We start from the raw sequence: 26,780 nt of genomic DNA on the forward strand, positions 1-26,780 counted from the left end.
AATTCAGAGAAATGGGTAGAGTTGAGGGCCTTGTTTGGAAGATAATTGTGCAGTTGTGGGGCTTCAGGTAATTGAGTCATCTCAAGAAACAAGACCACATGACCAAAAACATGGGGAAAAAAAGAGACGACAGAAATAAACCCATAGAAGATATAGATCTTAGAATGAGTAGAAATGGACGTTAAAAGGAAGTTACATGAGAAGATGGAGAATTTCAAGAAAGAACTGGAATCTATGAACAGAAAAGAGAAAAATTCTGGAACTGAAAAATGCACCATAGGACGGGTTTAACAGTAGGTTTGGCACACCTGAAGAGAATAGCGGTCTGGAAGTAGAAGAAAATATCCAGACGAAAGAAAAAAGTGTAAAATTCAGAAAAGAGTATAAGAGAATATGGTGAAAAGGTTTAACATATATGCATTGGGAATCCCAGAAAGAGAGGAGAGATAATGGGGCAGAAACAATATCTAAAAAAATAATAACCAGGAATTTAATGAAAGTGATGAAAGACATCAAGCTGTGGGCCCAAGAAGCACCACGAACCTCAAGCAGGATAAGTACAAAGAAAACCCATATATCTAGGCTCCTTGGAGTAAAGTGGCCAGAAACAAAGACAAAGAGAAAAATCTTAAAGGCAGCCAAAGAGGGGAAAATATACGTGACCCTCAAACAAACATCAATAAGATCCACAGCTGGCTTCTCACCAGAAATGATGAAAGCCAGAAGACAATGTAAGGCTATCTTTAAAGTGCTAAAAGAAAATAATTGCTAATCTAGCATTCAACACCCATTGAAGACACCCTTCAAAAGTTAAAGTGAAATAGAGCATCTTTGGGCAAACAAAAACAGAGAGAATTCTTCACATGCAGGCCTATCCTGAAAGAAATACTAAAACAGTTCTTAGGACAGAAGGAAAAGGATTCCAGAAGGAAGCACAGGGATATAGGAAGGAATGAAGGGTGAGGGGGTAGATAAATAAATCTACATGAATACTGACCATACAGAACTAAAACAATCACAAGAGTTACTTTTTATGAAGTGTGTATTATGTTTCGGGCAATGTGCACGCATTATTTTATTCTTCACAGCAATCCTGTGAGTTTGGTTCCCATTTGGAACACAAGGAAACTGAGGTTTAGAGAGTAAAAGTAATTTGCTTGAACTTGAGTCGGTCTTACGACCAAGACTTTGTTTCTCTAAGTTGTGCTTTTCTGAAGTGTCAGTGGCTGGTCCCCTTAAGTTCCAGGGAGAACTGGTGAGGTGGGCATCCATCTGGGTCAGTCTCGGTGGCTGTCATTTCCAGGTTCTTCCCGCTCACTGTGGAAGGGTAACCCAAAGTAGCTCTGGATGTGGGCACAGCAGCTGGTTGGCCGGCTCCCTCTGTGGGGCTGGTGAGTTCCTTCTGCTTCAAATAGCTTCTGTTTTCTTCTCCACACACTGAATCACTAGCCATCCTTCAAGACCCAGAAAAGAATCTCACCCTGGCCGTGAATTCTTCCTTGATATTTCCATTTATTCTGGCCACTCCCCTTTTAATCTACCTGCAAATTAGCCATCAGTACTGTATTGAAGAGGTCTCAGTTTCGTATGTGATGGCTCTTCTCCCTGCCATTAGACTGTAAGATGCTGGAAAGCAGAGGCCGTAGCTGGTTTGACATTTACCAGCCAATGTGCTTAGTATGGTACCTAGCACTTAGAGGGTGCTCAGGCAGCAAATACTCATTGATTTGTGAATTGTAGGTCACCCTGTCCGCCACTGGCAGTGAAGCCATAGCCAGTGTTTCGGCCATGAATACCATGTGAACAATTGCAGAGCATTTCAGCTTGCCCTGAATTTAGCAGAGTTGTTGAACTCAGTGAGGTCCAATCAGGGCTAAGTTTATATAGCGTCAAGATGTCTGGATTGGAAGTGTGAACAGTGAAGTCTGCTGAGTTATGTTTGGATTATCAACCAACCAAATTCCCAGGCACTACCAAGAGCAGTTGTTTAATGTAATTTGACTTTCTCGTAGGATCTTCTGTCAAACTGATTTGTGAGTGGCATAATAGTCAAGCCACAACAGGTGCCCCCCTCAGCCCCGTTGCTCTGGGCCCCACCTCAGAGCTCTGTGCCTTCGCTGTTGGTTCACCACTGGTTTAAAAAAAAAAAAATTTTTTTTGTTTATTTATTTATGGCTGTGTTGGGTCTTAGTTGCTGCGTGTGGGCTTTCTCTAGTTGAGGCGAGCGGGGGCTGCTCTTCGTTGCGGTGTGCGGGCTTCTCATTGCAGTGGCTTCTCTTGTTGAGGAGCACAGGCTCTAGGCACGCGGGCTTCAGTAGTTGTGGCTCGTGGGCTCAGTAGTTGTGGCTCGTGGGCTTAGTTGCTCCGCGGCATGTGGGATCGTCCCAGACCAGGGCTCGAACCCGTGTGCCCTGCCTTGGCAGGCGGATTCTTAACCACTGTGCCATCAGAGAAGTCCCCTCACCACTGATTTTTAATCTGCTTTCTCAGTGCTGATGTTCATGGAAGTCTAGACACATCTGTGGGTAGGGAGGACACCCACAAGGGTACCCGTGGTGAATATTAATGAGTGTTCCATAATGAGACTGGGACACCTATGTGCCAGTGGGAACGTAGAGGCAGAGAACAACAATTAGAGGAAAGTAAGAGAATACATGGCATTGCTGGCTGGGCAAGATGCAGGCAAGGAAGAGGGCTATGTGGGTCTAAAATGGCCCAAGTAGATTTTGGATCTCTCTTAGCTTGGCAGAGGCCAAGAGGAAAGTGATGCAGTAAAGTGGCTATAGGAAGAGTCAAATCTGGAATTTATTGAGGACCTTGTCATGCTCAGCTTTGTTCTGAAAGGCAGCCAAGAGGGAGAGAAATATCTCCCATTTTGGCCTAAGATGAGAGTGAAGAAAGAAAAGGCAAAGTAAAAGTGTTTTTGGACTAAAGCTGTAACATCCAGTGGTCCATGTACTTTTTTGTGTCACCTGTGGTTCTATTTTGTATTCCGTATAACTTGAACTTAATTGGGGAGGACATTTTCGACTCCCACTCCCACCTGCCCTTCATACATATCCAAGCACAGCAATGCGTTGTACTGCGCTAATTGAATTAAGGCCTAATCACACACATACACATACATGTGCACACATGCACACAGATATTCATTCTTTCAGTTGAAATCCATAAAAACTGGTTGATCTAAGATTTTAAAAATTATAAAACGTTAACAAAAAATCTTGCTGGGATTTTGGTAGAAATTGTATTAAACCTGAATATCAATTTGGGGAGAGTTGACATCTTTACTATATTGAGTCTTCCAATCCATGAACACAATATGTCTCTTCATTTAATTAGATCTTTGATTTCTTTCGCTAGTGTTTTATAGTTTACAGCATACAAGTTTTGTACGTTTTTCTTTTTTTTTTCCCCAGTACGCGGGCCTCTCACTGCTGTGGCCTCTCCCGTTGTGGAGCACAGGCTCCTGACGCACAGGCCCAGCAGCCATGGCTCACGGGCCCAGCCGCCCCGCGGCATGTGGGATCCTCCCGGACTGGGGCACGAACCCACATCCCCTGCATCGGCAGGCGGACCCTCAACCACTGCACCACCAGGGAAGCCCTTGTACGTTTTTAAAAGATTTATACCTAAGTATTTCATTTCTTTTTGAGTGACTGTAAATGGCATTGTAATTTTAATTTTGGTTTCCATGTGTTCATTGCTGGTATATAGAAATACATTTGATTTTCATATGTTGATCTTGTATCCTTTGGCCTTGCTGAACTCATTAGTTCTAGTTGTTGTTGTTGTTGTTTTTCTGGTAGATTCTGTAATTTTCTGCCCAGATGATCATGTCATCTGCACATAGGGACAGCTGAATTTTTTTCTTTCTGGTCTGCATGGCTTTTATTTCCTTTTCTTGCCTTAGTGTGCTGGTTAAAATTTCAGTATTATGTTGAATAGCAGTGGTGCGAGTGGTCAGCCTTGCTTTGATCCTGATCTTAGAAGGAAAGCACTCAGTTTTTCATTATTGTGTACATTATGTGTATCTTTTTTGTAGATGTCAAGGGAATTCCCCTCTCTTCCTAGTTTTCTGAAAGTTTTTAATCATAAACAGGTGTTGAATTTGTCACTGTCTTTCCTGAATCGATATATATGATCATGTGATTTTCCTTCTTTAGTCTGTTTGTATGTGAATTATTTACATTGACTGATTGACTTTTAAATTTTGAACCACTCTTGCATATATTGGGTTGGCTAAAAAGTTTTGCAGAAAAACCGAAATGAACTTTTTTGGCTAACCCAATACTTAGACTTACTATATAGTACAGTAACCAAGGCAGTGTGGCGTTGGGAGAGGGATAGACACATAGATCAATGGAATAGAATAGAGAACGCAGAAATAGCCCCACACAAGTATGGCCAACTGATTTTTGATAAAGGTGCAAAAATATTACAATGGAAGAAGTATAGTCTTTTCAACAGCTGGTGCTGGGGTAATTGGATATCCATAGGCAAGCAAAAAAAAAAAAATAGAACCTTGACTTAATCTTACACCTTATACAAAAATTAACTGAAAGTGGAATATACAGATTTAAATGTAAAAGATAAAACTATAAAACATTTAGAAGAAAATATAGGACCTGGCGAAGACTTCTTAGATGTGACACCAAAAGCATTATACATAAAAGAAAAAAATTGATAAATTGAACTTCATCAAAATTAAAATCTTATACTTTGTGTAAGATCCTGTTAAGAGAATGAAAAGATAAGTTACAGACTGGAAGAAAATACTTGCAAACCCCATGTCTGACAGATAACTTATATCTAGACTATATAAAGAAATCTTAAAACTTAACACTAGAAAACCAAACAATAGAATTAGAAAACGGACAAAAGACATGGAGAGACATTTCACCAGAGAGGATGCAGAGATGGCAAATAAGCACATGAAAAAATGTTCAACATCAGTAGTTGTCAGGGAAATGCAGTTAAGACCATGATGATATATCAATATACATCCATCAGGAGAGCTAAAATAAAAAATAATGACAGGGTCAGACGCTGCTGAGGGTGTGGAGAACCTGGGTCTTTCATACATTGCTGATGAGAAAGGAAAAAGGCCACTCTGGAATATAATTTGACAATTTCTTAAAAAAGTAAATATGCTGGTGCAGCTACTATGGAAAACAGTATGGAGGTTCCTCAGAAAACTAAAAATAGAGTTGCCATATGATCCAGCAACCCCATTCCTGGGCATATGTCTGGAAAAAACTGTAATTTGAAAAGATACATGAACTCCTATGTTCATAGCAGCACTATTCACAGCAGCCAAGACATGGAAACAAACCAAATGTCCATCGACAGAGGAATGGATAAAGAAGATATAGTGTATATATGCCATGGAGTATTATTACTCAGCCGTAAAAAGAAATAATGCCATTGGCAGCAACATGGATGGACCTAGAGATTATCATAGTAAGTGAAGTAGAGAGAAAGACAAATATCATGTGATATCACTCATATGTGGAATCTAAAATATGACACAAATAAACTTATCTACGAAATAGAAACGGGCTCACAGACATAGAGAACAGACTTGTGGTTGCCAAGTGGGGTGTGGTAGGGGGGCTTGGAAGCCTGCATTGGGAGTTTGGGGTTAGCAGATGCAAACTATTATATATAGAATGGATAAATGATAAGGTCCTATTGTATAGCACAGGGAACTATATTCAATATCCTATAATAATCCATAATGGAAAAGAATAAAAAAAAAGAAAAAAATATACACTTACCATATAACCCAGCACACACACTTCTAGGCATTTATTCCAGAGAAATGAAAAACTTATGTTCATACAAACCCTCTATATGATAGCTTATAGCAGCTTGTTTGTAATAGCCCCAAGCTGGAAACAGCCAAAATAAACTACAATAGGCTAATGGTTAAATGAACCGTGGACATATATGCCATGGAATAATACTCAGAAATGAAAAGGAACTATTTACACACACAAAAACTTCGGTGGATCTCAACGGCATTTATTTTGAGTGAAAAAAGCCAATTTCAAAATGTATATTCGGATGACATTTCTAAGTGACAAAAGTAAGGCATTGGAGAACAAATTGGTGGTTGTCAGGGGTCAGGGATGTTGGGGATTAGGGTGGGGAGGGAAGGTGTGATTCTAAAGGGATAGTGTGAGGGAGATCTTTGTGTTTATAGTATAGTTCTGTATCTTGATTCCAGTGGTGGTTACCTGAATCTACACATGTGGTAAGACAAAGAACTGTAACACACATGTACTGATGTCAGTATCCTTATTTTGATATTGCATTTTAGTTATGTAACATGTAACCATTTGGGGGAAACTGAGCGTAGAATACAAGGGACCTCTCTGTACCATGTTTGCAATATCCTATGAATCTGTAATTATTTCTAGATTAAAAGTTAAAGAAAAGCAAACCTAGAAAGTATTTCAGCCATGCTAAAAGATATAGAGAACAGTACAAAAAACGCTGTGTGCCCGCTACCCAGCATGAAAGAGGCCCCCAAACATTACAGAGCTCCCTGTGGATACCCCGCAGCCGCCAGATCACATTCCCCTTCCTCTGCTCACTTCCTCAAAGTGACCACTCTCCTAATTTTGATGTTTATCATCCTCATATTTATACTTCCACCATAAATATATGTATCCTTAAATAATGTGTAATATTGTTCTACATATTTTAGAACTATATACATGCTGTCAAATTGTGCTTACCCTACAACTTGCCTTTTTTCACTTGAAATATGTCTTTTGAGATTTGTCACATCAGTATACATAGCTTTAGTTTAATCATTTAAAATGGTGTAGTATTCTACTGAATTAATTTGCCACAATTACCCATTTCTTTGATGGACATTTAGGGTATTTCCAATTTTTCCTTATTATGGCCAATACTACAATAGTCATTTTAATAAAAGTCTTCTTGATCATACTTAGAAGAGTTTTAGGGGATATATTTTGGACTGGAAATGCTGGGCCATGGGTATGGGTTATATGCATCTACAGTACTACTAGGTATTGCCCAATTGTACTTCAAAGCGATCTTCCTAGGACCTTAAGAGAACTCCTATTGGGTCACATCATTGCCAGCATCCAGCAGTGTCACATTTTTTGCCAATCTAATGGGTATGAAGTAGAATTACATTGTGGTTTGAATGTGTGTTCCTTGTCTTCTGGTGTTGTCGAGTGTTAAAAAATATGCTTTTTGAGCATTTTGGCATATTATTTAATGAAGCTCTACTCATATTCTTTGTCCATTTGTCTGTTGGGTGGTTGTCTTATTATTTGTAGAAGTTCCTTATTATAGATAGAATTTTTGTATTGTTTATGTGCATTGCAAGTAAATTCTCTATGTCTGTGACTTGTACGTTAAGTGTGTTTATCTGATGCCCTGAAAGTTTTAATTTTAACCTGGTTGAATTTATCAGTCTTTTCTTCAACAGTCTGTGCTTTTTGTGTCTTGCTAAGAAATTTCTTTCCAGCCTACAGGTCACAAGGTGTTTTCCCGTAGTTTAAATATTTCTAAAGGTTTTAGAGTTTTGCTTTTCACTTGTAGGTCTTAATCCACTTGCAACTGATTTTTTTGTGTAAGATGTGAGGTAGCAACTAGATCAATTATATTTCCATATGGATAGTTGTCCCAGGACCACTGACTGAATATTCCATTCTTACCCTGCTGATCTGCAGTGCCACCTCTGTCATATATCAAGTTATTTTTATATGCGTAAGTCTCTCTTTGGACCCTTGCTTCTCCCTAATTTAATGTTTCTCCCTATGCCAACATTGTTTTGATTACTGTAACCTTATTACTATAACCTTGATTACTATAACCTTATAACCTTATTAGTAGTCTTGGTTTTAGGGAGGGCAAGTCTATCCACCTGATTTCTCTTTTTCAAATTTCTGGCTATTTTTGGTCATTTACTTCTCCTAGAAATTATCAGTTTCTATGGACTTTTGATTGGAATTTCACTAAATTATACTTTTGTTTGGGGAAAATCAGTATCTTTGTGGTATTTAGTCTTCCTATCCTTTAAAATTGAATACTTTTCAGTTTTTTAGATCATCTTTAATGGCATGAAATAGTGTTTTATAATTTATCTGTAAGGATCTTGCACACCTTCTTAGATTTAGTCTTAGATACTTTGTAGTTTTATTTGCTGTTGTAAATTGTATTTTTAAAATTAAATGTTCTAGCTGTTTGATGTTGATGTGTAGGACTATGATTGTTTTTTGTATAATAATTTTATATCCCACAACTTAGCTGAATTCTCTTATTAATTTTAATTATTTTTAAAACGTCTTGGATCTTCTATATGGAAATCATATTATTTGTGGATAATCACAGTTTTATACTTCTAGTAAAATGCTTAATAGAGACAATGAAGGTGGTATTCTTACCTTGTTCCTGATTTTAAAAAGAAATACTTCTATTTCACCGTAAGAACAATGTTTGATAAAGTTTTTGGTGGCTATTAAGAAGGTCCCTTCTATTTCTATTTGATAAGATTTTTGAAGTACCTAATGCTTTGTTAATCAAAAGATTTATGTCTCTATTTTGTTCATTATGTACTTTTTCTACCTTTCCTTAGTGTGATTTATTATGTTAGTAGATATTCTAGTATTGAATTTTCCTTGCCTTTGTGAGATAAATCTTACATGGTTGTGATGTGTTATGATTTTAAACATTATTTGATTCAGTTTGTTAAAAAAAATTTTATTCAACATTTTTACATCTCTTTTTATGAATGAGTTTGGTCTGAAATGTTTCCTTCTTGTATTATCCTTGTTTGATTTTGGAATCAAAGTTTTGGAAGCCTCATAAGTTGATGAGTTTTATTCCTTTTTCTCTTGTTCAAAACCTTTTGAATAAGGTTGAAATTATTTATTCTTGAGGGTTTGGTAGAATATGCTTATAAGACAATCTGGCCCAGGGATTCACCCACCCCCAAAATGGGTTTTAACCACTGATTTAATTACTTTAACAATTAGTGTATATTCTATTTTTCTTGGGTCAGTTTTTATATGTTTTGCTAGAACATTTTATTTAGACTTTCAATTTTGTGGTTATAAAATTTTCATCCTCTCTTCTTATCTAATACATGCATTTAAGACTAGAAATGTCCCCCTGGCACAGTTTCCAGAACTTTTGATTTGTAGTGTTCTCATTGTCAAAGAAATTTTCATTTTAAATTATTTTGGTTAAAAATACTTTGATTTTTCAGCTTTACTGAGATATGGTCGACAAATAAAATTGTAATATTTAATGTATGTATACATTGTGACAGGATTCCCACATTTGAGTGAATTACTAAATTTATCTCCTCACATGTTTATGTTTTTTTTTTTTTGGTGAGAATACTTAAGTTCTCCTTTCTTAGCAAATTTCAATTACACAATACAGTATTATCAGTTATAGTCATCATGTTATACATTAGCTCTTCAGATCTTATTCATGTTATAACTGAAAATTTGTACCCTTTTGTCAGGCTCGTCCTATTTCCTACAGCCTCCTGTACCCTGTGACCTCAACTCTCTGATGGGCTCAACAAAATTAGTCAATTTTCAGATTGCTTGGAGATTTTTTTTTTTTTAAGCAATTAAAAAAAAATTGCATGGGCTTCTCATTGCTGTGGCTTCTCTTGTTGTGGAGCACAGGCATGCAGGCTCAGAAGTTGTGGCACACGGGCTTAGCTGCTCCGTGGCATGTGGGATCTTCCCGGACCAGGGCTCGAACCCATGTCCCCTGCATTGGCAGGCGGATTCTTAACCACTACGCCACCAGGGTAGCCCTGCGTGGTGATTTTTGATTGTAAGTGTGGGAATGATGCTTTTTTCCAATTTTCTGTATTCTAGGCAGAAGTCTGAAGTCCTTCTGTTTTTTTCTCTGTAAACTGTTTATATCTTTTTTTTAACTATTTATATCTTGATCCCATTTTTCCATGGAGTTGCTTTCTTCTAATGTATCTTCTGCTTTACTCATTCCCTTTTCAGCTTGTGTACACTGCTGTTAAATCCATCCACTGAGTTTTAAATTCTAATTTACCTTTAATTCTAGACTCCCATTGTGGTTCTTTCTCAAATCTGCTTGGTCATTTGGAAAATAGTTTTCTGTTAGCCTGCAGATTTTTTTCAAGCTTCCTTTTCTTTTTTATTTTATTTTATTTTTTTGCGGTACGTGCGCCTCACTCTCGTGGCCTCTCCCGTTGCGGAGCACAGGCTCCGGACGCACAGGCTTAGCGGCCATGGCTCACAGGCCCAGCCGCTCTGCGGCATGTGGGATCCTCCTGGACCGGGGCATGAACCCGTGTGCGCTGCATCGGTAGGCGGACTCTCAACCAGTGCGCCACCAGGGAAGCCCCAAGCTTGCTTTTATTAAAGAATACATATTTCTTCTATAATGTAACACTATAATTTCAATATATGATGCCTTTGCAGGTCTGTTTCTGCTGCCTTTTGTTTCTGCTTATTTTTATTCATGGTACTTTGCTCCCTTGTGTACTTGGTTATTTTTTTAATTTTTATAGCATTTTTGTTTCTTTACTTACTATTTATTTTTGGCTGCGTTGGGTCCTTGTTGCTGTGTGCAGGTCCCCTCCAGTCGCAACAAGCAGGGGCTACTCTTTCGTTGTGGTGTGCGGGCTTACTGCGGTGGCTTCTTCCGTTGTGGAGCTCGGGCCCCAGGCGCGAGGGCTCAGTAGTTGTGGCGCGCAGGCTCAGCAGCCGTGGCTCACGGGCCCAGTTGCTCCGCAGCATGTGGGATCTTCCCGGACCAGGGCTCGAACCCATGTCCCCTGCATTGGCAGGCGGGTTCCCAACCACAGCGCCACCAGGGAAGTCCTACTTGGTTATTTTTGACTGTAAGCTGCAGTATTTTTATGGGTACTTATTTGTGGCATTTCTCTGAGTCCTGGGATAAAGATCCATTCTTCCAGAGAAGATTTTGTTTAGTTCTTCCATATGCCTGTGGGCTCTACTGGTCCTAACCTATTTAAGCTGAGTTAATTGAGTTTATTTAGACAATCCAAGTGGGCTATGAATCTGACTTGTGGTTACAGTTTTTCAGTGATAGTTCTTTTTTTTTTTTTTCTTCCTGCTTTCCTTTGTCCCAAGGCCACTTTCCTTGTAGTTTCTGGGAGCGTGAGGGTTGGCTGGGCTTATGCCTCCTTATCTTGAGGGTATAGCCTTTCGGGTTCCCACACTTATGGGAGGAGGTTCACTCTTGGACTTTCCATGTTGGGCAGGTTTTGGGTTTTGTCTTATCTTCTAAGCCTTGTGAGGCTGAGCAAACTTAAGGTTCAAGTTCTTTTACTTTGGCAAATGCCTTCAGGACAAATGTAACTTCAGAATTCTCGACTCCCTTTGTCACATAGATTTTTGACCTGATTGTTCCTTAGTTGTCAGCTCTTTGAGATTCTTAAAGAAAAATTTAAATATCTTATCTAGCATTTAGTTCTTTCCTTTTCAGAAGGAAAATCTATCCAACAATCCTGCAAGTTCTTATACTGGAAACAGTAGACTTTATTGAGTTTTAAAATTTAATGACTGCAAAATTTATTTATAGAAATTCCACACTATTTAAAAACATTATCTTATTCCTTTCTTGTTTCTGACACTTTATTTTATATTACAAATGAATTTGAATTTTTGATTTTACAGCCTGTATCGAATAATTCTGTGAACTAATAAAACTCCTGTGGGTCGGTTGTTGTTTCCAATGATTCTTGTTTGCCTTATCCTTTTTTCTCACATTTTGTAATTTGGGCTATCAGCTTTTATGTAATGGAGCTTTGTCAGTGGTATTCTGTGCAGTGTTTATCAGAGTGTACTCTTCTAGAGAAGAGTGTTGACATTTGTTTCCATCACAGGCTCAGAGCATTGCCAGAGGGGCCACCTCTATGTGACTTTCTCAGTTGAGAGGTTCAGAGACTATGCAGTCAGTGTAAGGTGGGCCTGTGGTTATGAAATTTTAAGAAGACATTTTTTGGCTACCCAGCCCCCAGGCCCCGAGAGACGGGCTTCTGTGCCACTTTCCTTTGACAGTGCATAGATTTTTTTTTTTTTTTCTAGTTCACCCTTGCACAAAGACCATAGCCCTCCAAGTGTTATGGTTTTTCAGATGTGATTCCCCATTTCATCCTGGCCCATGGCTTTGGTCTCTTGTACCTAGATGGCTGATTCAAGCCCAGGATGCTTTATTTTTCTTTTAATCAAGACCAGAAAGTGCTCTGCGTGCAGCCACAGCCTCAGCACCATGTTCCACACCCCCACTCTGGTTTTCAGCTTCCTCTTCCTTTTTTGTTTTTTTTTTTTCCTCTAGAGATTTTCCTTGCTTTCTTCAGAGATCAGACAAGCATTTAAACACTGTTTTATTTTATCCAGCATTTCTAAGTAGTTGGTTAACAGGAGGCTTTTCAGCTATCTCATCTCTCACGTTGCTGGAAATTGATGGTAACTCAGTCATTTTTTTAGGGAGCATCTATATGATGTCCAATATCTCATTTGAATACTTTTTAAAAAAAGTTTTCACTGATATTTTTGAAGGCTGAAAATAGTGAAGGCAAGGACCTCATCATATTTATCTTTGTATTTCTCATGCCTGGGTATAAAGTACCAGTAATTGTTTCAAAAATGAGGAAATAGGAAGTTTACCTAGAGCATGTCATTAGCTATTCTTTCAAGACTGTGCTCACTTCTGAACATCGATAAATAAAATGTCTCAACCAATCTAAAAACTATTCTTAAGCAGACATCTGATTAGAGTGCTTTTATTTGTCCACAAAAAAGTTTCTTCTGACTTTGTGAGTGTGAAGGCTTTCCTTACATCCAAATTAATGTTGGCCTATAGGTCAAAAATCAGGTGGCTAGCAAGGCTATTTCACTCCATTTTGGTGACCTCTTTCCTGGGCCAAGTCTCCATGTGGACATTCTTAATTCTATTATTGTTTGTAGACTGGATACCAGTGCAACGTGATTATGGCAAACAGTATTAACAACAGCGTTCCACGCCCCCTCCTCTACCCTTGAGCTTTCATATTTGATCACACACAGAGTATATTAGATGTGTGCTCCCCTTCTGGAAAAACAATTACAGCTGTCTTTAGGCATTTGCATGCCCAGAAGGAAGGCGTTGCTGTGTACACAGGCCTTGGGAAATGGGCACTTGCATGACGTCCTGCCCTCCTGCAACCTCCTCCTATGGGGTTCCCTTCCCCACTAAGCAGAGCAAGGCAACATCCAGTACTGAGGCTCTGCCAGGCCTCATTGGTTAATTGCCAACCACTGTGGGAGTTAATCAGAGATTTCCAGGCCAGCCAGAGTGGAGATTTGAGAGAAAACAGAGCAGGCAGCTGCCAGACATAATCCCCTACCCACCTGTCCTCTCTAGGATGCTCGAGAGTTGGAGATTTTGAGGCAGCTTCTGGATGCGACGGTGTCGCTCTGGGCAACCCAAGAAGCAGCAAGTAGAGGATGGAGAGATTGGGGGTGGGGGGTTAGGGGAGGTGAACCTTGGAGCCGAGAGTAGGAGCAAAGGGACATTGCATTTTCTCTGTGGGTGGTGCTGGGTGTGGACATGGAGAGGCTACTGCTAGCTCACAGAGGCAGACAGACTCCTGGGAGCTGTGGTTTCCAGGGTCTCTATATTTGTGTTTGGTGCTTCAGAGGGGAGTTTAAACCAATGTTTAAACCAATGTTTTAACCAATGTTTAAACCAATGCATGTGACCTTGACTGTCAGGCAGTAAGAAACCGCAGACCCATTCTCCATCATCTAGTTTTCTAATCAGATTGTTGGCACGCCAAACACTCCATGCCTTATACTGCAAGCATGAGTTGTAACTCTAGAGAGAGCTAGCTGGATGTCAGGTTCAGTAGGAAAAGCTACGTTGACTGTGTAACCCACAAATACGTACTGTTGGTCACTATGACAGGGATTTGGCCCTAAACCCCTCTGTAGAACTCCAGGTCCTAGGAAATCAAGTCCAACCATAGGTGGGTGTGGGTTCCCTCATATCCAAGCCCAAGCTTTCCTGCTCACACCTCCTTTCTCTTTGGCCCACCTTGGTTCCTGTTTAGTTTTTTAGGGAGTGGGGCGTGGGAAAAGGAGTTGGGGGAAGTCCTGGGCCCATTTCATGACCAGCCCTCTTGGTGGGCCGAGGGATGAGCAGGTGTAGATAACCATCTTAAAGGAAAGGCCAGGAGGCTCAGACCCTCGTGTCCTCAAGAATAAGTGTCAGAATTTCAGGTGCCAGCCTTTTACCTCCTCCCACATCACATTCCCACCCCACCCCCCGACGGCCCCTTGGCCTGATAGTGTCTTTGGTCTCAGTCTGGATTATGGCTCCTTGAGACAGAGGCAGAAGGAGCATCTTGGTTCCCCTCAGTGTTGAGTAAGTCAGTATTAAAGAGATCCAGAGGATTTCCTTAGCAACTCCAATCTCAGGGTAATGGTTTTCTGGAGGACCCTCTTCTACTCCACGCTGCTTTCTGTCCGCTGAGAATCTCCCGAGCAAGTGTCCCATTGTTGTACCTTTCTTTCCCCTAGAACATCCCATATCTTTGTCTCAGACTTTCCTTTGCTTACTGTTATTTGGACTTCTGCCAGAGGTTGTTTTGTCCCTGAGATCTGGAGCTTGCCTGTGGACACAAGGACTCTTTCTGTTGGTCCCTAAAGCAGGAGCACTTTCTCCTGGGACTGCTCTGCCCCATTAGATGGATTTAGTGTTAGATCCTGAGCCCTCCTGGTTTGTCTGGCCATCGGCAGGTGACTGTCCATGCCTGGGAAATGCCAGAGATGTGATGCCCAGCACCTAGGATCCCTCTGGGTGCTGAGTTGAGAAGTGACCCTAGGGCTAGGGCTGGAAGCAGAGACCATCTGAGGGTCCATTGCAGTGATCCAGCTGAGAAAGGGTGGTGGTGGTTCACCTCAGATAGTAGAGGTAAAGGGAGAAACAGCTGGATTCTGAGTCAATTCTGTAGGTAGAGCCTATGCAATTTCTTGACAAACTGGATATGGGGTGTGAGAAAGAAGAGTAGTGAAGGGTGACTTCAAGATTTTAGGCCTGGGCAAGTGCAAGGATTGTGTTCTCATGAACTGGGATGGGGGATTTAGTGGGGAGCAGATTTGGAGTTGGGGAGAGAGGAAGATTGGAAGTTCAGTCCTGAATAAGGTTGTATGTGTATATCCAAGTGGAGATATCGAGTAGACATTAGGATATAGGTGTGAGTTCAGGGGAGACACCTAGGCTAGAGATGTACATATGTGAGCCATCAGTGGGTATAGATGGAGGAGAGCGGAGGAGAGGACAGGACAAGGGAAGCAGAGAGGAGGGGACAGGAGAGGACAGAAGAGGTCCAAGGACTGAGCCCTGGGACACTCTAAACTTAAGAGGTTGGGGAGATAAGATTTTGTGCATGTCTGTGCTTGTTTCGTGTTTTTCCATCTTCCACTGGAATGCAAGCTCAGTGAGGGCAGTGACATTTTGTGTCTGTGGCCCAGTACTAGCTACTCAGTAGAAATCTGTAGGATGAAGGAATGCAAAGCTTTATACCCGCCATGTGATCTCTGATGGTGAAGGAGGAGTTGGCAAGCTTGCCTTCTTGGGTGCCACGGATCCAAGCCAAGCCAGATCTGCAGTCCTGAGTGGATGTGGGTGGTGCACTCTGGCATCTCCCCATCCCCTTCCATTGTATGTATGTTGAAGCTGCTTCCTGGGGGTGGAAGTTGGGAGTGGGGGCACTGAGAGGAGCCAGAAGTCCTGCAGGATGCCTGCAGAGGCCACAGCAGCTTCGGAGGGTGGCCACTCACGTGTCCCCGGAGGAGTGACTCTGGGGGAAGGGGGCTCAGCTGCTGCCCTGAGCCAGCTCCTTCCGGAGCTCACCTTCCTGCTGTGACTCTCTGTATGGCGTGTGTGTGTTGAAAGCCCAGGAAGTGCTGTAATCCTGTTATCCCTGTCCTTTCCCTCCCAGGAGTCTAAAATCCAATTCCTGAGAACATCAGCAAACATAACGGATGCAGACGCCAGAGGAAATGCCAGAAGGGCTCGGGTGGCTTCTCCAGCCCCCCACGCAGCCCAGCTCAAATGAGCACGTCCCTGACCCTGATGGATGAACCTGAGAATGCCCCAGCTCTGCCTCAGGCCTTCCCACCCCCATATTCTGCTCTCCTTTCCCAGGGTTAATTACTGGGTGCCCCACCAAGGCCAGGTGCACCCCACTCTTCTGCCTGTGCCCCTTTAATTCTGTACCCTCTGCTCCCCTCCCTCCCAAACCAGATTCCCTTTCTAGACTGAGCTCAGCTCCTCAAGCAGAATTACTTAATCTCAGTGTTTTGGTTTCTCGGCCTTCTTGGCTTCTTCCCGTTCTCGTTCTTGATGTGATTTCCACCTGCGATCCTCCAGGTATAGAGCTCTGGGCCCGGCTCCAAGGGTATTGACCAGCTGGCCCTGTGTCCAGCCACCAGCCTCTCGTCTCCTGTGGGTCTGTCTGGAGCTGCTACCTACGGTTGCAGCCTGTGTCTGTCTGCTCCATACCCTCTTGTAGGAAGTTATTGACAACGTGCTTTCAGACTGGTTATTTAAAATGCAACAGGAGCCCGCAGGCTTAAGGATTTATAGCATACAGATGCTTAAGAATAATAGAGTAATTAAGGGGGAAGGCTGATGGGGAAGATACATAAAAATCACCCACAATTCTATGACGTAGAGATAACCACTGTGAACACTAGCTGTGTGTGTCTTTCCAGTTTGTTCTGTGCATATTTATAAAGCATTGCTGTGATCATACTCTTGATTTCACTTTTCACCCAGGCTGCTTTTGGGTGGGCATTACAGGTGCATGAGAAACATCCTTCTGCAAATCTTGTGTGGAGAAGCCTCAGCTCCTGCAACATTGGTCCAGCTCTTCTAAGGCAGCCCCATCCCAGACCAGATCCTGCCTATCACTCTGCTGCACTGAGAAATCTGTATTTTCTTTGGGTTTCATCAGCTTCAGGCCCTTATCTGGGCTGAGCTCTGCCTGCACTCACTTGCCCCCAAGAGGGCTGTTGCTCTTCTGTTACCTGGTTTTATTCTGAGTGCAGCAGCGCTGTCCCTGCCTGGCTTTGAGCAGCAAGGCTCTCCTGGATCCCGTGCCGCAGGGAGCAGAGGCAGCATCCTCTTCCTGGTCTTAGGGATGCCCCACCTTCTTTTGATCTGTTCTTGTATTTGGAATTCAGAGCACTTTTCTGCTTTTCTCCTTTGCAGAAAGGGCCAGAGGCTGTTTTCTCTCCCATTACCAGTGAAAGTTAGCTTATACTAGCAGCCACTTCCCACGGGCTTCTCATTGTGGTGGCTTTTCTTGTTGAGGAGCACAGGCTCTAGGCACGCGGGCTTCAGTAGTTGCAGCACACGGGCTCAGTAGTTGTGGCTCATGGGCTCTAGAGCGCAGGCTCAGTAGTTGTGGCGCACGGGCTTAGTTGCTCTGCGGCATGTGGGATCTTCCTGGACCAGGGATCGAACCCATGTGCCCTGCATTGGCCAGTGGATTCTTAACCACTGCGCCACCAGGGAAGTCCCGGGAGGGACTTTTTATTAGGGGATAATGAACAGGCCAGGGGTGAACAGCCCGTAACAGCAGTGAAAATGCTTTGGGCGAATTTCTTCGTGAAATCAACCCAGAGCTACAGAAACTCACAGGCACCCCGGGACCCCGGTGGGAAGGAAACATGGAGAATGAGTGTCCTGGAGGATGGCTCTTGGATAGGATGGCTTGGCCGAGGGGCTGGGGACCTCACCCTTGGGTTGGGGGTTGCAAGGCCAGGCCCTCTGGAATGCTCTAGAGGTCCCATTGCTCTGGATGGGCATCAAGCGTTAGAGTCTGGCCTCTGTGCAGGGACCTGGGATGGGGTAAAAGAAGGAATACTTTCTGAGCCCTGCCTGGCTACCTGGCTCTGGCCCCAGAGATGCTGCAGAGCTGTCTGTCCCAAGGAGCAGAGGATGCACTGCTAGAATTTAAAATGGCTGAGCTCAGCTCTGCTGCCGGGTCCCTGGGCTTTTTGGTGGCCACTGTTCCCTTTTTTACTCTCTCTCTCTTTCTCTTAGGCTAATGCACAAGACTAAATTCACCTTAATTAGGAGAATTATTTGTCTTATAAATTTCATACCTAATATTCAAGCAGGAGCCTTTCTCCCTCAGCGTATTTATTAAAGATACCCTGGGAGGCATGTTAATGACTCATGACGTCATGAATATTTAGACTGAAGGAGCTGGAGGCAGGGAAGAGGGGAGGGGAGAGGAGAACAGATCATTTTAGGAACCAAAAGGGGTGAAGTTTTCCTCTTGGATGGGGGCTGGCTGGGAAGAAATACGATTTCCGGATTCAGAGGTGTGAGTTCTGTTCTTGTCCAGAGCCGAGTAGAGCCGGGGCTGCCATGCGTGCGGCTGAGTTGGGCTTGCTTTGCATTTGCTTCAGGACGCCAAAGCACACATTTCAGTGAACGATGGAGGAAACATCTTAGCCCTGTGCTGCAGCCATCCTGTCTTCTTCTCTGGCTGTCTGGAAGCAGCATTTGGTGTAGATTCAGCATTTACATGACTGACCTTAAAGCCAACCTTCATCCAGAAACTGAATATTTTATAATTGAAATAACAGGGGTATGGGGAGCCTGGAAGCTCATCTCCAGCCCTGGGGGAGAACTCTTTCATGGTTATACTCCCCAGTGCCCTTATTTCTCCAGACCCAAACGATGCACAAATTACCCTCTCTCCTGATGAAACTGGGTTATTGAGCAGTCTGGACTTAGAGGGATACAAAGAGGGATACAGGATGAGTCTCCCCTCCCATCCCCTAGTGACATCTCCGACAGAGCCCTGGCTTTCCGGCCCCCTGAGGAAACAAAGGGCTCCTGGTCTGGTCTGGTGTACCCTTCATCTCCGCTACCCATCGGAGTCAGTGCTCCTCTGCTCTCCTCCAGACGCTTCGGTGCAGTCAGGGGCTGGCTGCTTTCTTAGGAGCGGAAGTCTTCATCCTTAGCAGTGCAGTAGGAATATGCTCTGGGCTGTCCGTGCCCTGGGGGCTGGGGAGGAGGGGCAAGAGGTGTCCAGATGGACCAGGGGCAGACCCAACCCTTCTGCTAGGGTTGAATGAGATCCAGCATCTCCTTCTTGCAGGCACTTCCGGCATCTACAGTTGATTCTGTTGGAGCTGCCTTCTCTTGACTCAGATTCAGGGAAGCATCTTCCTCCCCTCCCCACGGGAAAGGGAGGAAAAGTCCACAGTGTTCTTTGCCCCAGGGCTTTAACTGCAGATTTCTGAAAATTATCTTGACTTCTCTCTTGTCTTCTGCTCATATAAACTGTGTTTGGGGAAGAAGATGTGAGAGTAGTTAGAGATAGAGCCTTCTCATAAGTTTCTGGAAGCGTCTGTAAGAAGGTAGGAAGTAACTTCATGCCTGTTATTTTCAGGTTTGAGGCCTTAGCTCGGATTCTGCAAGCCAAGGCAACTGGAGAGGTATCATTCAGCATATCTTACATTAGCTTTCTGTAATTGAAGTGATATATTGACAGTACACACAGGAGCTCCCCTCCCATCTTCATGTCATTCATTCGTTCATTCATTCATTCACACATTGAATTCCTTGGCTCTTGTGTTGTGCAAGGGGCTTAGTGTTAGGGATACAGATACGAGTAAAGACAATCATCCCTGCCTTTGGGAAGCTTCTAGTTGGGTGGGGAGGTAGACTGGCTAATACATATGATAATCCTCAAAGAGAGGGAGGATAAAGGGCCATGAGAGAACATGCGGGGGCTCCCAGCTTAGCTGGTGCGGGTATCAGGGAAGGCTTTCTGGAGTAAGTGGTAACTAAGGTAAGCCATGAAGACTGAACAGGTATTAGCTAGACAAAGGGGATCAGCAGTCTAGACAGAGGGAACAGCATATGCAAGGGCTCAGAGGGCAGGGAAAGGTCCATTTGGGGAATTACAGGAAGTTCGGGGTGACTGGATCATAGAGAACAGGGCAGGGTTTGAGGGCTCAGGGATGAAACGAGAGCTGGGACCAGAGTGGTGGCTGGAGCCTGATCACAAAGGGCCTGGCCCCAGGAGGGGACTTTATCCTGAGGGCAAGAGGCAGTCCCTGGAGGTTGTCTTGTAGAGGCTGATACAACCCGTTTCCTAGTTATAAAACAACCCTTGGCTGTGGGCAGAGAGTGGGTTATAGGGGCCTCTCCTGGAGTCAGGGAGACCAGCTAGGAGGCTGCTCCCATGTTTCTCTGGTCCTGTTTGCTACTAGTTTAGTCCAGGGGAGAGAAGTTGGTGGCCTGGATTGGGCTAAGGCCAGTCAGGACCAGAGAAAAGTAGGCAGATTCAAGAAACGTCTTGTTTCTCATCTGTGTATGCTCATTTTTTACTGTAGAAAGAGCCCCTCCATCTGTGCTGTTGCCTCGGTGTCCCCACACCTACTGTCCTCTTCCATGGCCACCCCAAAGATTTATAAGCACAGATCCTAGTCCCTTAGCTCTGGGGTCAGGGCATATGTGATTATGGGATGAGTTGCCATGGCAACCCAGAGCCAGTTTGGGTTCGGCCTGGCAGATTGAAGGTGAGGGATGGAGGCAAAAATGCTGTGATGAGCAGAGGAGTTTTGGCTCCGAGTCTGCCCTAACACAGGCCGAGGAGAAGGGACTTGTTCTGTACGCCTGAGGACAACCTGCCAGGCTCCACAGGGAGGCCAGGCCGCTGGGGAGGGAGAAGCCAGGTCTGAGTTCTGACCCGTGGGAGGCGTCAGAAGGGGTTGTGGTAACTATGGTAACCGGAAGTGCATGACTCCATGGAGAGTGAGCTCAGGCTCTCCCTGACCTGCGGGTACATTAGGGCGGCCTGTGGTCTGAGATCTGAAGCTACCCAGGGGTGGGCAGCAGGCGGGTGATGGACAGATGAGGCATTGTCTCCAGAGCCAGGAGAGAGTGTTCTGGGAGGGGCTGGGGAGTTTGTGAGGGGCACCCCAGTGCTGCCCACTGATCACGTCATTGTAACACCCTGGGCCCCTGACTCTGGGGGGTCTCCTCAGATCGTCTGCTGCTTCCTTAGTAAACTTCCGGGATGGAGTCCTGGCGAAGATGTCCTCCCTGCCCTCCCTCCTCAGCCTCCACGTCTCCCTTTGTTCTTGTGCATGGCTCTGCTCTGCTCCAACAGTGATGGTTGCTGGTGAAGCTGGATTTCTCCCCGTGTCATTCTCCCTTGTCCCCCCGTTGGTCATCAGGCCCTTGTCCGGCTATGCTGACATCCTGGTGTGAAGGCTTCCCAACAGTGTTTCAAAGCCTGGGGAAAAGAAGCAGACAGTGGCTAGAACCCCCCAAAAAAGTCCCCGAATCTCTTCCCATTCCCAACCGACAGGGAACCCACCTCCTTCCTCAGTTTCCTCCTTTTGTAGTGGGTGAGCCTGCAGCTTGCTGGGGTGGTTGGCTGCAGGGTGAAGGTGGAAAAAACTCGGTTAGTGGGGGCCCCTCTGTATGGAGAGCCCATTCCTGTGGCCTGGGGTGATGGGGGAGCACAATCTGAGTGGAGGCCTGCAGAGATAGGGGCTGCAGTTTATGATGGGGGGATGTGTGTGTGCGTGCGTGCCCGTGTATGTGCCCGAAGAATGGTTCTCTCTTTGGCTCATTTTGCATGCTCATTTGGCTGCATGGGAAGGGGGGCCCCCCCGAGAGGAGAGGAGGGCAGAGCCTACGCTGGGCCTCTGTGCCTGAGTCTTGCAAAGGTGCCGGGGCGGGAAGGGGTAAGGTGTTGGCCTCTGTACTGCACAGACCAGTAAAAACGAAAAACCAACCAAGCAGGGCTAACATGAGGGAGCTGACTTCTTTTGTCAAAGCAAGAATGTTAAAAAAGAACAGGATAAGAAACACCGACTTAACAACAACAAAACTACCGTTACTATTATTATCAATACGTAAAAGAAAGGATGTTTTAACATGAAAAAGGGACTCTTCCCAGGAAGGGAATAATCTCAGAGCGAAGGGTAACTCTGCCCGAGAAAGGACAGTTGGCAACCTTGTGCACGCACGCACGTGCGCACACACACACACACACACACACACATCCTGCATGATCCTTATTTTTATTTTTTCGTTTTGATAAAGTCTGATAAAAGCATTCCCTTGGGTGGCCCAGGTCTGTAGACCAGCTTTGGGGCAAAGGACACTGTGGCTCACCGAGCTGTGGGGTATAGAGACGGATGGGGGAGGGCTTTGACAGGAAGGCACCTCTTGGCCTGCCCTAGCCCCCAGGGCTGGTAGAGCTGGGGAATCTTCTCCAGGCTCCGGATGCGCAGGCTCAGCGGCCATGGCTCACTCCGGGCATGTGGGATCTTCCCGGACTGGGGCATGAACCCGCGTCCCCTGCATCGGCAGGCGGACTCTCAACCACTGTGCCACCAGGGAAGCCCCCCACAGTGATTCTTATAATGCAGCTCATCTTGGACTCAGAAAAGGAGAACTGGAAGAGGGGGAGAATAATAATGGATGCTCTGAAGTTCAAGTACACTGCTCCCCGGTGGGATCTCTTTCCATTCCCCCTCCTCCTCCACATGCCCTTCCCATGTTTGCTGTTCCAGTGGCCACTGTCATCTCCCTAAGGTCCAAGAGTTTTCCATTCTTGGAAGGAAGCTCTACCCAAGCCAAAGGCGTGGCCACAACTTCCTAAAGTCCCAGTGGAGCCCGACTGAAAAACCCACACCCACAGCTCCGGGGAGCCGGTTGATGTGAACCGTGTCTGTAAGTGTGTCTTTGGCTGGTGGATCTCTGCTCTGGGCCCCAGGTGACAGGCTGTTAGTAGCATCCCCAGGGAGAGACACGTTTTCGGCTGCATCACTTTCAGAGGCTTTTCTCATCGGTTCAGCATTTGTGTTTGTTGTTCTAAGCTGCTGACTTACATTGCCTTTATCACGCGCTTCCCGTGAATTCTGACCGTCTCTCAAGTGGGAAAATGTCTGGCAAAACATCATTTCTTCTGAATGGAGATTCTGAATTGTCCATGAAATGAAAGCTTGTTCCCTGAAAGAACTTTAATAGAACCACAGCCCAGAGGTTGCAGCTGAGACACTTGGACTTTTGGTGGCACCAGGAACAAAACACCTCAGTATTGGTGTGTGCTACGTTAATGTGTGCCAGGGCACACACGTGGCTATGCCTGTGAAGTTACACATGGACTCACATGTACACACCCCTGGGGGCTGGGAGGACAGGGCTTAGGGGAGAGAAGAAAGGCTGTTTTAAAGGGACAGTTATTTTCCTCGTCACCTGCTGCTGAAATGAGCTCTGGGTTAGAGTGGGGAAGGTTGAGTCCAGTCCCAGATCATCTTCTAAGTTGCTCTCCAGTCCCAGATCTTCTTCTAAGTTGCTCTGGGTCCTTGGGGAAGTCACTTCTCTTCTCTGGGCTTCAGATGCAAAATGGATACAAAGACCTCTATAGACCCTATGTGTATGTAATGTTGTAGTCAGTCTTTAAGGCAGGAAACAGAAACCACTCTAGGTATTTCAAGCAGAAAGGGATTTTATACAGAGAATGAGGACTTTACAAAATCCCTGGAAGGGCTAAATGAAGTTGAAAGCTACGGGTAGGGAAACTGCCCCATCACGGTTGCCTCTGCTGTCACCATCACGGCCACCCCCCTCCCCCTTGAAGCCAGTCATGTGACCCTGGACCCTGGAGCCCAGCCATCACCAGCCCTTGTGTCTGCCTGGCCCTGCTTGTCTGACCACAGCTCTGCAGAGATATGCCGACCCCCGGGCACCTCTCTCTAAATCTGGCAGGAATGCATCTAATTGGCTGAAAGTGAACTGAGCTACAAGATGGTCTGGGAAGTGTAGTTTCTAGCTTTCCAGCTCTGGAGAAAGAAGGTGAAATGGAGAATCAGTTAGAGCATCTGGCCCAGCCCTTTTGCTCCAAAGTTCATGATTCTGCTGGCGAGATTATCAGCAGAGACACCAGATTGTTAAAGTTGTTCTTGGCTTTGCCACACTTCACCCGGGCTCCTGGGTGGCCCCCAGCCCCAAAGGGACGAGATGCCGTGCACACCAGGGCACTGGGTTCGGATGCCCCTTGAGGTCTACTTCTGACCTCCTCTCTCCGTGGGGGTGGGAGGGTCAGAGAGGAACCTGCCGGTTGCCTTCTCTTTCCGTGGTTCCTTCTGCCCCAACTCCTATCCTCCTTGTGTGAGGTTGAAAAATTGGATTTGGAGGACCGAGAAGTTTAGGAGGAACTTCAGGAGGAGATCAAGAGTCCTCTTCTGTAGTCACATGGCCGAGGCCTCGGCCCCATTATCTAAGGACAGACAGGCCCCTCCTCAGCTGGGAGGGTCCTGGTGGGCAGTGTGAGTTCAGCAGGGCTCTGCCTGGAGCAGGGACAGCGGGGACCAGCACCATCCCCCTGCTCTCCCCTGCGGTCCTGACAAGGAAGGGGATATTGAGGAGAAGGGAGGCTGGGTGAGTTAACTCACCAGAATGCTGCTGGTGAGTTACGAGGAACAGGGGGCAGGAGAAGGAAGAGAATTTTATTCCTTGTTCAGTGAAAAACCTCCCCATGCCTACATCAGTCCCGTAAATTGGCACTAATTGTGCCCTCCCTCCCCACGCCTGTCAGGAGAGCAGCAGGGAGGGAAGATGCCGGGGAGTGAGGAGACGCTGCCCCTTCAGAAGCTGGGCTCCTAGTCCAGTTGGTGGCGCAGTGGTGGCGGGTGGGGCAAGCAGGAGAAGGTGGCAGGGGTGCTCCGGTGGAGACCTGGGAACGCCCTCGGGGATCCAGTCTCTTTCCCCAGTGTGTCCTTAGGACTTTGTCCCTGGAGACTTTTGCAGAAAGGCCTGGGAAACAGGCTAGTTTTTCAAAAGGTGGCAGCATTCGGAGCCATTAAGCTTTTGAGCGCCTGGGTGGCACTATATCTGGCTGTGACCTGGACCTGGTCCCCTTGGAACAGTGATGGGACTTGCAGGAAGCGCTGCTGGTTCCCAAGGTGGGATGTTCCACTTGAGGAGGCATCCAGAAACCACCCCCGCTTTTCTGATAAGGAACTTTGTGGGTTAAAAAGAAGAGTCCAAGGGTCTTTCTGGATACAAGTCTCCCAAGAAGCAAGAGGGGGCTGTGTATTTTAGTGGAAAGTTCTCCAGTACATTTGGGCAGGAGAACTGGTTTTGTCCTCGTTCCATCACTTCCCCTCTCTGGGCCAGCTGTTTGCACACCTGACTGGGGACTTAATGGCCACTCCTACTGAGGGCCCTTTTGGCTTTGATGGTCTGTGATTCCAGGCCCCCCTCTCACCTGTCCCCTCCCCTTTCCCACAGGATGTGTGTTCCTGCCCCTCCTGGTCTCAGAGCGAGGCTCAGTCGCCTCCACACTCTTTTCTCAGGCAGGTGCAGGGGTGGTGTCTGCGTGTCGAAAAGACCCCGTTTGGCTGTTGGCTGTTGGGAAAGAGCCTGGATGTGCGCTGCATACAAGCTCCGGTGTTGTTATTCAGAGGAAGAAAGACCAGAAAGAAAGGCAAAGGGAGAAGATATTGTTTGGGTACAATCTGTGTTTGCAATTTTCCACATCAGTTCTTTTTATGAACGTTCCTAAAACAAGACAACAGCAGTGGCTGATTCAATATGCGCCATGCAGGAAAACAATAAGGAAAAAAAATAAGGGTTTTTAATAAGCACTGGGAAAGCCTGTAATTAAATGTCGGGCTCTGTTTGGAAAACAAGAATCTCATTTAGTGCTTTTGCCCTGGTGCATCTTAACATCTGCACCCGTGTTTTCTGCTGGGCAATTACCGCGTCCTCCACGGCTTGATTAACAAATACAGGTGTGAGCTCGGGAGGGGGAATCCCAGGATGGAGGGAGGGGCGCACTGGGGAAGACTTGGCACTCACCCCAACAGGTGTCGGGGACCTGGTGGAGGAAGATGCTCAGGGCGGAGGGAGGAGGGGTGAGGGAGAGGAGAGACTCACCTGCCATTCCTGCTTGCTCTTCTTGGAGTCTCATTTCACCAAGGAGCCCAGGGATCAAGGGCTCACAGAGGGCCCCTCTGGGCTAGGATTCAGGGACTTTAAAAAAGGTGACCAGAGGAAGAAGGGACATTTCAATAAGGTAATGGGAGCCTTGAGTCAGTGCAAGTTGTGTGTCCACAAGGCAGATTTCTTTTTCGGAAATTTACCAAGTGGCATAGGAAGGGCGTGTCTCCTATACATCGTGTAGTTCCAGATTGCCTCCTTGACTGCAGGTCTCCACCTGTCCTGTGGAAATGCCACCCGCCCTGACCCCACCGCCCCATTATAGTACCATTTGTTACTACACATTCACTAGGGGCCAGGAACATGCTAGGCCCCGCCCTGTACTCTTTTGCCCAAGTCCCTCAGCAGTGGCATGAGTGCTGCTGTAACCATCTTTGTTTTCTGGATGGGGAAGTTGAGGCACAGAGGTTAAAAACACGTGCAGGAATACGTAGCTGGTAGGAACGGAGTCAGCTCTGAATCCAGGCCATCTGGGTCCAGAGCTTGCTTTAAATCCTGCCTGCGTTGGTCCCCTTGCTTGTTTATCAGAGGCAGCGTTCACTGTTCTCCTTCCTGCACTTGCTCGGGGTGCTTGCTTCTCAGATGCTTTAGCCGAGTGCCTGCTGGCAGAGGAGAGGAGGCCTCTTGGTCTGGATTGGGTTGCGGGGGGTGCTGGGCTCCCACTCTTGGAGCCCAAAGTCCCAGGGGTGTGATGTAGGGGAAAGGAATGGAGAAGCAGTTTGATCCAA

Source organism: Phocoena phocoena, chromosome 9 (assembly GCF_963924675.1).
Source record: "Phocoena phocoena chromosome 9, mPhoPho1.1, whole genome shotgun sequence".
In the NCBI taxonomy this organism is placed as follows: Eukaryota; Metazoa; Chordata; class Mammalia; order Artiodactyla; family Phocoenidae; genus Phocoena; species Phocoena phocoena.